Source organism: Xiphias gladius, chromosome 20 (assembly GCF_016859285.1).
Source record: "Xiphias gladius isolate SHS-SW01 ecotype Sanya breed wild chromosome 20, ASM1685928v1, whole genome shotgun sequence".
Lineage (NCBI taxonomy): Eukaryota > Metazoa > Chordata > Actinopteri > Istiophoriformes > Xiphiidae > Xiphias > Xiphias gladius.
The window spans coordinates 9,983,278-9,997,162 of record NC_053419.1 but is presented as its reverse complement, the minus strand read 5'-3'; positions in this window follow the sequence as shown (position 1 = coordinate 9,997,162).

Here is a 13,885-nt window from a genome sequence, read left to right as displayed (position 1 = left end):
TTAGGACCGGCACGTATTTGAAATCTTATTGATTGTTCAAATACAGGGGGAAAAAATATTCAATTTGTTATGCCTGTCTTCAATATTCACAGTTTATTATGATCATTAATGATGGCTGCGTTTCAAGGAGGTGCAATGTTTTTCTGTATACGTTTGTGCAGTGTTGTGTCATGGGATAGCACCAGTTTGATAGATAACTCAATGAATTTGTGATATCTCTGTGTGTAAATGCTTGCATTACAATCTGTCAAGCAAATTACAAAACAGTCCACTGAACTTGCATTTGTAGATGTGAAAATGTTTTATGGATCCCGAGAGCTGAAAGACAGATTGCTTTGCTGCCCTTTGGCTACATTAATCTATGATAGTTTTCATTATATTTATCCCAAGCTACAGCAGGGAAAGAGACTGAGATGGCTGTAAACAATCATCAGCAGCATCAGTGTGGGGTCAGGTTTACTACTGCCATTTACAAGTTAGACTAAGTGGTTCGAAAAAAGCAGCATGCTGCTCTTAGGCACTGAGCCATTATTAAATTAAGAAGGCTGTCAACGTTATAAAGCAAAAGAAAATCCCATTTTTAACTCTGCAGTTTCTATAAGTGGAAGTGTAGGCAAGGGACAACTTGTACAAAAGCTTTGGGAAAGTGGCTCAATTAATGTCAGTGACACAGGATGATTATGATTAGCCATTTGGCACTTGGAACGGACCTGTCAGTGACAGGAGCTGGTGAAAAGGTGGTGCAGGGAAGGTGTTTGGGTCTGCGATTTAGAATGGCACTACTAACCTACTACATACAGTACTGAAAACACATCTGTCATTTAGGACTTTTCCTTTCCTCAGGTCCACGTAACAGGTCGCTTTGGGTCATTAGATGAGAGAGATTTATGTCCGCGCCTGTCTGAACAAGTGATAAAACTTGACCATCCGTGTATATAGTTGACTACTAGCCGCCCTGACCCTGGTAGAATCCTAATGGGGAAATGAGGAAATGAATGGAAGGACACAGGATGGGATGAACACATGGAACAGAGAGAGAGTTCACTAATATAGAACTTAAATCGCTGAGATTTTGTTGGATATGAAGAGGAATCTGATTCTGTCTTCGTCTGCTTGATAAAGTTGAATCAAGTAGAACAACTCCACTTATGTAGCATTTAGTCATCTATCAGACAATCGGTGTAGTCCCGGTTCTTTTATGCTTTATTACATTCATAGAAAACTTGCAGCATATGTAAGAAGTTAGAGACAGAAACAGCTTCTACAGCATACTAAAATTGTGTGAATTGCAAAGAGGAGAAAAACTTTTCTTGGGTGCATATGTGTGTGTTTGTCCGTGAGTTTGAGTGTACTGGCCCATGGGTCTCTAATGCTGTTCATTAGTTGGCTGACTTGTGTCAAGACGTTGAAGCAGGCTGCCAAAACCTTGAGCCTGTACTGCAAAGCTGCCTGCGGAGAGATGACACTCCTCCCACAGGACTGGGCCTCGCTGTCTATAACAGAGCGTGGCAGACAAAGAGCCCAGTCAATTAAACAGCAACAATGCTCACACCACAGCTGCACCACAGGAAATACTGGGAAACAAGGCACCACACACCTACTGTTCAGCAGGAACAGGCCACATTGGTCTCAAGAGTAGGTACACACTCCTAGAGGCAAACACACACCTGTTGCACACATGGATTCTTATAATTACACTCGTACAAACGAACTATAGATTATTATACCTCCTCTGGTTTGGACGATTGGTTTGACAACCCCAACAGGTATTCTTTTCTTCCCTATCTTATCAAAATACATAGCTCCGTTGAAGCTGGAGGGAGGGACAATTTTTGCTATGCTCAGAGTCATTAAACTGCACTTTATCCTCTCCATGCATTTCTTTCAGCAACACTGTTCCTGCTGATGCCCTCTTTCAGTTTCTCTGCAGGAATATCAGATTTTGCTGAAGTGTTTGGCATAGTTGACCAACCAGCATTTATCCACCCTGTCCTCACTGGTATTAAAAGGACATTTTGTTGTTTCACAGTGAGACCAGGAAAAGTATCATGTAACTGTGTCTATGCAGCAACAGAAAGTAATGTCCTCCCCTGTAATGTTAATAGAGTTTCGACAGTAACTATGCTGAGATTGATTACATTCCACAACAGATAAAGCAGCTGTATAAACTAGATATCCCCTTGAATGTGTAAAAAAAAAAATAAAGTGGGTTTCTGTTGTTTAGTATCCATGTTCTGAGACAAATTGGCATCCAAAACAGCAGTTGCTGCTAGAAGTTGCAACCTTCATAATTTTAAGAAAGTTAAACAACGATTAATTTGTGAGCGTACAAAAAACTGCAGCTCGCATGAGCTAGGTCATCGTGACTTGGTTTCATCAATATCCATTAAATTCAACAACATTTTCATTTTCCCACACTTTTAGCTGTAATCTCTGCTCTCTGAAAACTTCTACAGCGCTCGCTCCTTTTCTGTTGTCTGAACTAGCCGGGAGTTCCTTGGAATTTATATTCGTTAATGGCTGTTAAAAACAGAAACAATGAATAAACATTATTAGATCTGTTCATTTTTTTGTTTTTGTTTTTTTTCAAATTACGGTCCTCACAATCTGAACACATAGAGTGAACCACATGACATGCTGTTGAATACGGTTATGCTCCGAGGCTGGAGCTGTAGTCATTTGCTTTATGGCAAATATTAATTCTGGAACAGACCCTGGAAGTTCAGGTGTCACTCTAGCTCCTTATAAAGGAGACTAATGTTTTATTATGTATTAATATGTATATTGATATGCCTTAATACACAGGATCTTTGGTCCACCAGTGACAGCACTGTGCACACTACTGCTGAGCAGTGCTCCGGTCATGGGTGAGGAAGAGAGCCTGCACTATCTGTGATTTTGCAATTTCTGTATTAACTTTAATCTTTTCCACCTTAATACTTGTTATGAAGATTTCCTACCATCTGGTGAGTACTTTCAGCATTAAGTCACAAATTTAATGAGCCACTGAAATGACCAGATTCTGGGAGATGTGCACGCAGGACACTTAGTATGATGGTTCTAATCCAGGCTACTCAGCCCAAGAGGAGCTATTTACCCTCCAGCTCTGGACTGAACTGTTGGGAAGCTAGAATGTTGATCCTGTGATCAGAAGACACTCCTTGTTTGAACGTAAAAGCATGAAACAGGCATTTCAGTGGTAGTTTTACCTAACTGTTCCTGTAATTTGTTAAATGCATATCTATCTTGACTAATTTATGAATTTTATGAAATACAAAAATACCACTGTGTTCTTCTTTCTTGCTACGTCAAATTACAATCCAATATAACAAGACGACAACCACATTTCATCAGCTCAATCAGTCCATGCACCCTGTCTGCATATGAAGAACATCTACGGAGGAAAAAACACCCCAGCACATATACAACCTTTTTCTTTTTATATGTCTCCTCCAATCGATTTTTTTCACAGGTGACCTACAGATATTTGCATGTGCATTTGAATAACACCCCTTTCACTTTGGTGAGTGACTAGAGATGGAGAAGCTTAAACAACATTTTAAGCACATGGGTAGGTAAAACACACACTATTTAATTGAGGTTTACCTGCACCACAACACGAGCTTCAGTAACTGAACTGAGATCCCTGTTCTTTCACAACAACTGTTTCAGAACCATAGCAACAGTTGTCCAGTCCATCTCATCTGCTGTTATGTTGGTCAGTGCATTATGAACACAACTAAACCCACACCTGTGGAGGAGGACATGTCTTATATTTATGTTTGAAATTAGACTTACAAGAATTAAGGGACACAGATGTTTAATTCCAGACGACAGTGACAACCATCCTCTTTAATAAAACACATAATCAAGAGCTTAGGACCATTATAAGACCTGAAAATTATAATAATTTGGGGTCATTCAGAACAAATGAAAGTTGCTGTTCTAGGATGGCTCATTTCCTTTGGGCTTTTTATGTCTTGGCTTCTACGATGTCCTGTGGGAGGAATCATTTTTCACTAGTCACATGCTGAGTGTTTTGCAGAGAACTAATCCCAGTCCAATTTATTCCATTTAGGTCAGAGAACAAGTAAAGAGAGCACTCTTAAATCTTCTGTCTGCATTTAGAAATGAATAAACTAATTAAAGGGGCTTCAGAGGCTGTGGCAAGGAATTAGTACACGGAACAGCCTCCCGTAACCTCGTTTCTTGCAGGCCATTATATTCCTCATGCCATTTTATTTTTTTCTTCCATTTTCTAACCCCAAAAAAGGGAACACAAGAGAACGAATAATTGAGAGTTACAAAGAAAGTCATAAAACTTTAATGTAAAACAAGCACGTGCATTTTTCTGTTTTTCTACCCTCTTGTGGGTTTTTATTAGCTTGTGATATAGTCATAAAAAACGAATTCCTAATGTGGTGGACAATAAAGCATCCGGAAAAAGAAAATTGGATTAGGAAAAAGAGAGAGAAGTTTCAGATTTATCATACATATCTCCACATTGTTGGGTTAAAATGGTTAAAATTTCCCCTTTTTTTAAATTTTTTTTACACTGGTTGGTATTGAATTCTCATTCTCATTCTGTTTGCAAGTTTGTAAGCATGGTAAGAGGAATGTGGAGAAACCACAGCGTCTGGTATAGCTGTTGTAAGAGGTTCTGCTTTTTAACTTTAATCCGCAAGTGTCTGCACTGCTGCAGACTTCCCAGCCCATTTCCAATCTTAGAGTAGAGTTGGAGTTTCCCCCTCATTGTGCAATACTTTATGGAGATGCATGCATGCATGTGTGCATGGATGTGGGTTAATATATGTTTTGTAGGAGACTGGACAGGTAATAGAAATAAAAGAGGTAATGCAGAGCCTAAAACCAAAAGGAGTATAATAACACAACAAAGTGAGAGGAAAGTATGATCGAGTAAAACTAGGTCATAAAGAAGGGGCGGGAAAAAAATGTTAGATGACATAGAGGACATCTGCTTCTTAGGTCATTCACACAAACAGAGATGTAGCAAAAAGCACACAAGGGAAAGAAGAATTAGTTCTTGCTCTGTAGGACCCTAAGCAATCTCCAAAAGAAGGCAGAGACTGCAGATATTGAACAAACTGAAATTAAGATTTTTATTGTGTATTAATCAGACTTTTCTCCCTTTCACTAGGGAATACGGCCAACATATCCTTTATGGAATGTTTTGAAAGATTTTGCAACATAGCAACAGTTGTACAAAGTTTAAAAAACTTTCAGTAACCTCCTCAACAAGCCCTCCAAAGTAAACAACTATGTATCTGGTTTGTGAGCATTTTCTGATCTGATACTCACAGCAGCAAGACGACATAATTTGTCAGTGCCACCTAAAGCTGTTCACTGTTCACTTTCTAATATGAAGCCTCTCTGGTTAAGGTTTGCTTGGATTTAGACATAAAGAGGACTTGGTTTGGGTGAGGATTTTGAGGCATTTCACCACAATAACCTCCTCAATTTGTGGAACCTCTGGCTCTATAACATCACAATTTTTCCTCCTTTGTTCCCAGTGGACAAGACTCATAATTCCTCTTGTCACTAGGGAGGCCAGACACCATCATATGAGTCTAGAATTGTTGCCTTCAATTTTATAATGCACAAAAGAGTAAATGATGTAACATTTGAGACAGAAAAGCTTAAGGACCCTCGTTTCATTTAAGTACTTGTGCACCAAAGTGTCACGCTGTCCTGCAATTATGTGCAGGAGCGTACATTATTCTGTGCTGTAGCGTTTCCCATCTACTATAACAAAACCGTGATCCGAACATCCCTGCAGTGACGATTTTTATGATTCTGAAGGCTTAATTTCTCTACGCCTGCACTCTCATGAACACTGCTCATTTTAGTCAATCTAGTCAATTGCTTTTTTATGTCAGAACCCCAGGGGGACCTCCTTAGAATAATCATTATCCTAAAGAGAAATTCTAGGACTGATTTTCTCTCTCTCCTTTTGTCCTGTGTTTCTAGTTTCTCTTTCTTCCTCTCTTTTCACGTAACAATGGTCATTAATGAATTTGTGGGTTCTGTTCAACTCAAAGGAAATATGAAAATTGACAGTGATTTTGTTTATATATGAAAATGTAGTCATCTAAGACTGTGGTCTCATGTCAGACTGATCCACTCTATCTACTCTGCTGATCCCTGTGGCAACCGTAGGAAACATGCAGTGGCTTTTCACGAGGAACCACAGGACTAGCATCAGCATCAATCTGCCCTGATTCCGCACTGGAAGTCACTTTTAGACAACAACAGGTAATCGAATCCTTAAAACCTCCAAACTATTTTAATTTGTGCTACACAAATGCAGAGGGTCAGCATTCTCATTCACCATCCTAATAGCCCAAAACTCCACAAGCAGGCCAATCAAACCTGTTTAGGAAAGTAGATAAGTGAATTAAATTCCACATAAGATTAATAAATGGAGAGAGACATAAAAGCAGAGCAAAACTACTGAATAAAATTCAAGTTTTCGGCGTCAGACCAAGCACACTCCGCCAGATGTTCAAACTCTCCAAACACCAATAAACTCATCATCAGTTGGCCAGTAATAGAAACACTGGTGCATAAGTCCAGACTGAACACAGTCGGATCCAAGGCAAACCAGAGGTCTGGTTGTTTTAAATAACAACCAACAACTGTGATCACAATAGAAGACTGATGTGATAAAAAAAAAAAAAAAAAAACAACATCAAGAAAACAATACATTAGGACAGTATTTTACAGCAACAATCCCCGGAGCCAACTGCTGTATGTGACATTACGTGTTACATTATGTACATTATGTACATCCACTCAGAACAACTGGAAGGGATCATTTGTGGTCACTGTTGACAATCCCAGGAGGAAATTGCCACAACCAGGAATGTCATCATCTATCTCAGTTGTTCCTGAGATTAATAAAGGTTTTTGTCATTAATGTGGTCATAAACCAACTTTCCCTGCCACCTGGTAGCACCTTATTTTAGAGTGTGCGCTGTGTAGAGATTGGTCTTAAAGTACATGAGGAGTCATACAAAAAGAGAGCCGGACATTAACTGAGCTGCATGACATTAAAACAGGATGACCATTTATTAAAAAAAAAAAAAAATGGTGGTCTGGAGGAGGTAGAATGACAAAAAGTGAGTAATAGTGATTATCAATGCCACACGTTTTGGTTCCAATCTAGTACTAAGTCCTACCAGGGTGGGTATTGCTGATACAGACTGCTGTTACTTCTCATACTGTACTGTCATGGAAGAGAGATTTTTATGTCATTTAAATCAGTAAAATTAAGAGGGCTGGTGCTTAAGACTGCAAATATTTACAATAATAGTCGTGAATGATAACAAAGCAGCACTGCGAAAGCTGAAAGCAACTGCACTGGTTCATGACAAAGACTCTCCAGCCTGCCTGGACACTCTCTGCCTCTCTGAAAAGCATCCATCTATGAAATTTGTTTTGGTCACTGGGGTTTCTCCCTCCTCTTTCGTCTTTGTTGCAGCTCTGTATGTTCCGTCTCCCGATTTACTCAGGAACCGTAAGCTTTTACAAATTTGTTGTGCCGTAGAGGACAACGTCATGATATCACAGGCGGAGACATTTTCATTAACAGCCGAGGGAGAGTATCCAAAATATGCCACATTTTTATTCAGCCACACTTGGGGCTGATGACTGGGGGTTATATGGAGGTGACAGCCAATCTCTTTTTTGACAGTAGGTGCCGATAATGCTGCGGTACGGTTGCAATTAAGCAGTAAATGGAAGAGGAATCTGTTTGTTTGTTTTTTTTAGCAGTGAGAATGGAGACTGCATTGTTTATACTTAGCAGGTTTTCGCCACTGGTGCTATCAAAACTGACAAAGAGAAAGTCATGGCACCTTCAATAGTTTAGTGTCAGTCCATTCCACCAAAAAAAAAAATACAGGGAGCACACGCAGATTCATTTTGGTAAAGTAACAAAGATTGTTGATGAACAGAGATAGGTGGTAGTATCTCCTAATTAAAAAAGGATCCTGTAAAAAGCCATAATCATTTTCTAAAGGTGTGAATCTTGGTCATGAGCCTCATGAATACTGGAGCAAAGAGGCGTGTAGGCCTGTTAGTAATTACAACTTGTAAAAGTAGTCCACAGAGATGTGTCACCTGTGTACCAGAGTTTATAATCTCAAGCCATCAACATAATGTAGCTTCTGCCTCAAGTGAGCTTGATAGTTAAAGTTAGCTTGAAAGTAAACTTCATATTCCCACGACATTATGTTGTTTTCATTTTCTGAGAGGGGAAGAAAGGAGGAGGAGAGAGGAGGCAGAAATGAGGAGGAATACAGGATGCAGCAGTGGAGACAGATCAACATCGAGAAAATTAAGATGGTCAGACTCGTTCAAGAAAAACAAGAGAAACTGATTCAGCAGTGGCCCAGGAGTAAGGTGATGGAGAGACATGAACAAATTCTTAGAGGGCAGAAAACTGTTAACTCGCTTCTAAAGGCATAATCTAATTCCAACTAAGTTCAAAATAAAATAGTGGAACCTGCTATCAAATGATTAACTACTCTTCAGGTCAGGTCTGTTATTTTGTTATATTTTTATATTCCAGACGGACAGGTCCAACTATCCCTCCATTACGGCTCTTGCAGGCCTGCCATAGGGCTTAGCCACTCTCTTTTTTAGCACTATAACCCTGGTGATGATTACTGCTTATTTTGCACGTAGAGCAGAAGTGAGGGTAGACAGTTATAACACTGGATGATGAAAGCAAAGTGTTGTGTATTCACATTTAGACAGTAAAAGCATTTTCTTTTCACCAAGTCGCCTCCTGCTGAGGTAATAGTGAGGTGAGTTCAAACAAGTAAGTCTGATTTCTGCACTTACAAGTCTTCATGTTATTGCCATTTCACTTGGATGCCGTCCTGTCATGATCAGTCACTTTGCCAAGCACTGTGTGTGGAGCAGGGCACAGTGTTGCAAGATGTCATTTTTTCTTCCCCAATATAGGACTTTATCAAAAAGGCACTAGAAGTTCAGACTTTCTGACTTTTGTCTAAAACTAAATCTGCTCAACACTCACCATATCTACCAAACATTTCTGATAACTTCCAATACTGGTCTCATCTTCCAGTTATTTTTAAAATTAGTGACTAATTTGTGTTCTAGTCTTTTGTCCAGGCGTGAATGCAATTACACAGAACCATGGAAATCTGGTTCTTATTAAAGACCAAAGTATAGTTTCAAATGCCATTGTCAAGAGATGTAATCTTGAGCACATTTGACTGGTGACTGAAAGCTCATTGCCCATAAAAAAGATTATTAGAAATGACAAAGCAGTTAAAAAATGTCGAAATGGAAACACCAATCTTTTTGTGAAGCAAATAAGAAAAAACAAGGATGAATGGCACACGCTGCATTTTAACTGTTTCACTTTCTTCTCCAAACTGCTTGCCATCAAACATACAGTAGGGCAGCGCATACAAAATGTAATGTAAGTTAATGGCACTTGTATACACCTGTTTTTGTTTCAATAAAGCAGGTGTAGTTCTCACTGGGTAGGTGAGAGGGCATAGAAAGGATGCATTTCACTGAATTTTGGGGGGCTTTAAATGTGAAGGCTGATCTTTTTTAATGTGAGTTGTGACAGAAACACATCGTCAAGAGCTCTTCTGTTGTTATATTGTCATCCTTTGAAGAGGCTTTCAAGTACCCCTGTTATCACACATCAGTACGCTTGGCAACAGATTCCCCTTGCAGAATCTGATGAATATTCCACCTTAAGCATCGGAGAGTGACAGTAAGATTGAGTGTGAGATCGACAGGTGGGTAAGTGCAGGTGGGTGCTGCTGCAATGCAGGGGTTGTACCGGACTTTTGTGGTAAAGAGGAAGGAAGCTGAGCATGAACGTGACGCCCTCGATTTATCAGATGATTTATGTTCATACCCTCACAGGTCTGAAAGAATGAGATCACTGATACAAGCTACCAAGAAGAGTTTCCTTCGCAGGATGTCTAGACTTGCTCTTGGTGACAGGGTGAAGAGCCCAGAAATAAACAAAAACCTCAGAGTAGAAACACTTGTTCCTTTGCAATGACAAGAGCCAGTTGAGTTGGTTTGAGCATCAGCCGCAATTAGGAGTGCCTCCCGGACGCTTCCCTCAGCAGGATTTCCAAGAATATCGAACTAGGTGGAGGTCTCCCAGGCCTGGAGAAGCTGCAGAAAATGAATGGAAACACCTAGCAATCGCAGAATGGTGAATAATTTTTATTCGGCATTGGTGGTATCTGATCTCATGTACTAAAAGTACTATAATTTGGCTTAATCAATTATTTAAATTGACTTTGGGTGGAAATATTACAGTCTGGATCATGTTTATTCCCTACCAACAATTTAAGATGTTTGAAAAAGAGGTGTATTATAATACATTTTATGACAAATGAATGCTTTTTTTTTCTGTGAAAACACTTTTAAATCACAAATTCACATTTCATTTTAGTGCAATTCATACAGGATTATTTGGCGGATATGTGCATTAGACTCATCTTGCAGAATGTAGTCTATACTGACTTTGCTTACGTGTTCACTTACGTACAACTTGAATGGATAATTGTTCATGAAATTCAGTTCATTTCTACAGCAGTTTCATTTTACTTATCACATACAATGCAGTGCAAAATGTTTTGCTTGGCCACCTAGCTGGCAAACTGCATTGCCAGCAAAAGGTAAGCAAAGCCTCTATCACAACACATCAATGAAGTACCCACAAATAGCCTGTATCAGTGGCTTGTCAGTGAAAACCTGTCTGCAAAAACCAGATAAGTAGAAACCCTCTGTAGAAACACCTATAGACCGAGTGCTCCTGGCTCCCAACCCACACATACACTGCTAAGGGGCTGAGAATGGAAAAATCATGATACAAGCAGAAAAACAGAATTAAAGAATAACAAACCCGGAGAGACAATTGATAGTGTTTAAACAACGCATGAAAGATAATTGTCTTGCAATTCAGATTTATAAAAAATAGCATTTACAAAAGTTAAAAAAAACACAGACTTGTCATATGCAAGATCAGTACTTAGTAAAATACCAATTAACTGATTTGAAATAATATTATAAATAATAAGATAAAAAATAAAAATTTTAAACATAATAATGAAACTGTCAACACATTCAGTCATTTTACAATGCAATAGGAAATTACAGGGTTAAAAGAAAATGGTCTGAATGACTGAGAACCAGGGGTAACAATATTCTAGGAAATGAAATAAAAGTACAGGCCACCCTAATGACACCAAACAATGCAATCTATGTAGAGCTCTGTTATTTGTCCCATGCTGCTTTGAGTGCTTGCAAAGTGTTAACAAAGCAGCTCTTTAGCATCCAACCAAATATAATGTTATTACAGTAAAGAATTTTCCTCGAGGTGCATACGTGATTTTCTCTGTCCCTTCTAGGATGAAGTCTATGATCAAGGCTCGCTGTGGGTGGAACTCCTCCGCTACAGAAATATTAGCAGTGGCCGGTCCAGTGAGGGCAAGGAATCACTTTTGTAGTGTGCACTTGTGAGACCAACTGCTGTGTGTTTGAGTGTGTGCTACATTCATATAGTAGCTTCAAAGACAGCCTGAACACAGCACGTCAGGCCACCCCAAGAGAAACTTGCACTCCATTGGAGCAACTGGCAAAGGTAAAGGTGGTGCTCTGAATGTAGATTTTAGAAAAAAAGCTGTTTGTCTGTGGAGAGTATATATATATTCAATGTGTATGTTGTCTCCTTTTTGTGCACTGTGTGTGTTTCTGAAAACTAATGGGGCTCACCCTGAATAGATTTCTTTTTCTTCCAGCATCGTACTACCACACAATACACCTCTAAGCATATAAAACAAAATGAAAACACCTGAAAAAACCTTTGTAGTTCAATGCACACAAACATGCATCTAGCAAATGGCTGTTGGGATAGACCGTTTACATAAATTGTCGATATTTTGGTTTTTACCAGCCTTCTTCTGTCAATACACCCACTTTGTATATTTATCACAAACATGTAGGACCAAGGTTCCTACCACTGCTCTAGCTGATGGCAGTAGTATTCAACTTAACATCATAACTAATGCAAAACTAGCAAGTGAAGCTGCAAAGCATCTGTGTTTTAATTTTTGAAACAAAAGTGCAAGAAGGCAACATTTAGCTGCCAAATTACAAATTCTAGACACCAGACTTTCTCACAAGCATTCGACCACACACACAGTACTTGTGCACAATAAGTGTAGACAATTTGCAGCGGTTCAGATTCAGATATTTAGGGCTGACTGTTATTAGCTGATGTTTGACACTGACGTTCCGTATAAAATAAGAGGCGAGCTCATCAAACAATTGGACAGTGAGCAGTGACAGCCCAAGTGCTAGCAGGATCAGGGATACATTTGTATCAGAGCTCATACTCTTTGAATGTGAGCGTGCAAAATTTCTGGGAGCATGTCAACTTATCCTTTCTGATACACACAGGCCATGTGCCATTGTTGTGAGGGTGACAGCTCCGTCCTAATATACTTTTCCTTTTTTGCATCATCAATGCCTGTCAATCAATGCCAGTTGTAAAATGTCCAGCACTTTCAGACGCAGCCCCACCCACCAGTGGACCCCAGCTCTTTCTGATGTTCCCCATTAGCTGACCATCACCTGCCGGCACACCTGCCTCTCATTCCCCTAAATCAGCCGCAGGAGATACTTGTCTTGCATTGATCCGTTCTATTCTCCACCTGAGCCACGGAGGTTTAGTTCATGTGCTTAGATGGTGGGCTCATTATTTCACTCCAAATATAAATTGCTCCAAAATTTGTTTGGAAAGGTTCAAGGACCAATCTGTTAATAGTGTTTTTGTCATCACATCCAAGTGCAGTGTTTTTGTTTTGTTCTTGTTTCACATACTGTACATCCAAATAAAACATTTACAGTCAGATAAAGTTAAGATGAGTGTAAACCTCAGAAAAACACAAGCCTTTTACCAGTTTACAGTTTGCAGTAAAGCTCCAAATACCACAGTAACCTTGGTTTGCAGCTAGTTTTTAGCTTTGGAAGAAAATCATTACTATTCATAAATATTTCTTGAACTTTGTAAGTACAAGAAAATGAAATGAATAAATTATTTTTAATGACTTAGACTATCCAATCGTCATCCTACAGTTCCTCTGCCTAGTGACTTGATTATTTATGGGTAAAACTAAGCCTTCTCTGCATAGAGGCTGATCTGAGTAAACACTCTTAGCGGACCCAAACGCTAGCTGCTGCTATCTTCTTAAAGTTACCTCTCCAGCTTTCCTTTTCAAACACAACTCTGCATCAAGCTTAATAATAGAACCAATAATATTTGGATCCCATTAGTTCTGAACACACATCACCAACAGATGGCAGATTTCTCAATGGAAAAGCCAAGCAGCTTCTTACTGGGTCAGTCCCAGTTGTGCCATAATTGATCATACTCCCTGACACTTAACAGTTAATGACCTTGATTTGTCAGGTATCTAATATATCCTTGCAGAGGTGTTTAATCTTAAACCTTTGTTTGACCCGGCAGCTTCTTTTGACCAGTAGCAAACCTGAAACACCACAAACATACACGTTTTTTTGTTTAATTTTTAAAGTAAGGGTCACTCAGTTCACTCGACTTAGAAGGACCATGCATTCTTCTTGTAAATCTGTCTGACACTCAGAGAGTGAGTTTCCAGCTCAAATAACCTTCATGTCTTTGAACCGTGGGAGAATTAAATCAATTTGAAGAAAGGGTCTTGTCATTTACATTAAATGACTTAAAGTGGGCTGTGTTGCAGCTCCAATATTGTGATAAAGAAGAGTAAATCAGAAAACAACTGAGGATCACATCTGTTGTATGAAAGGAGTAATA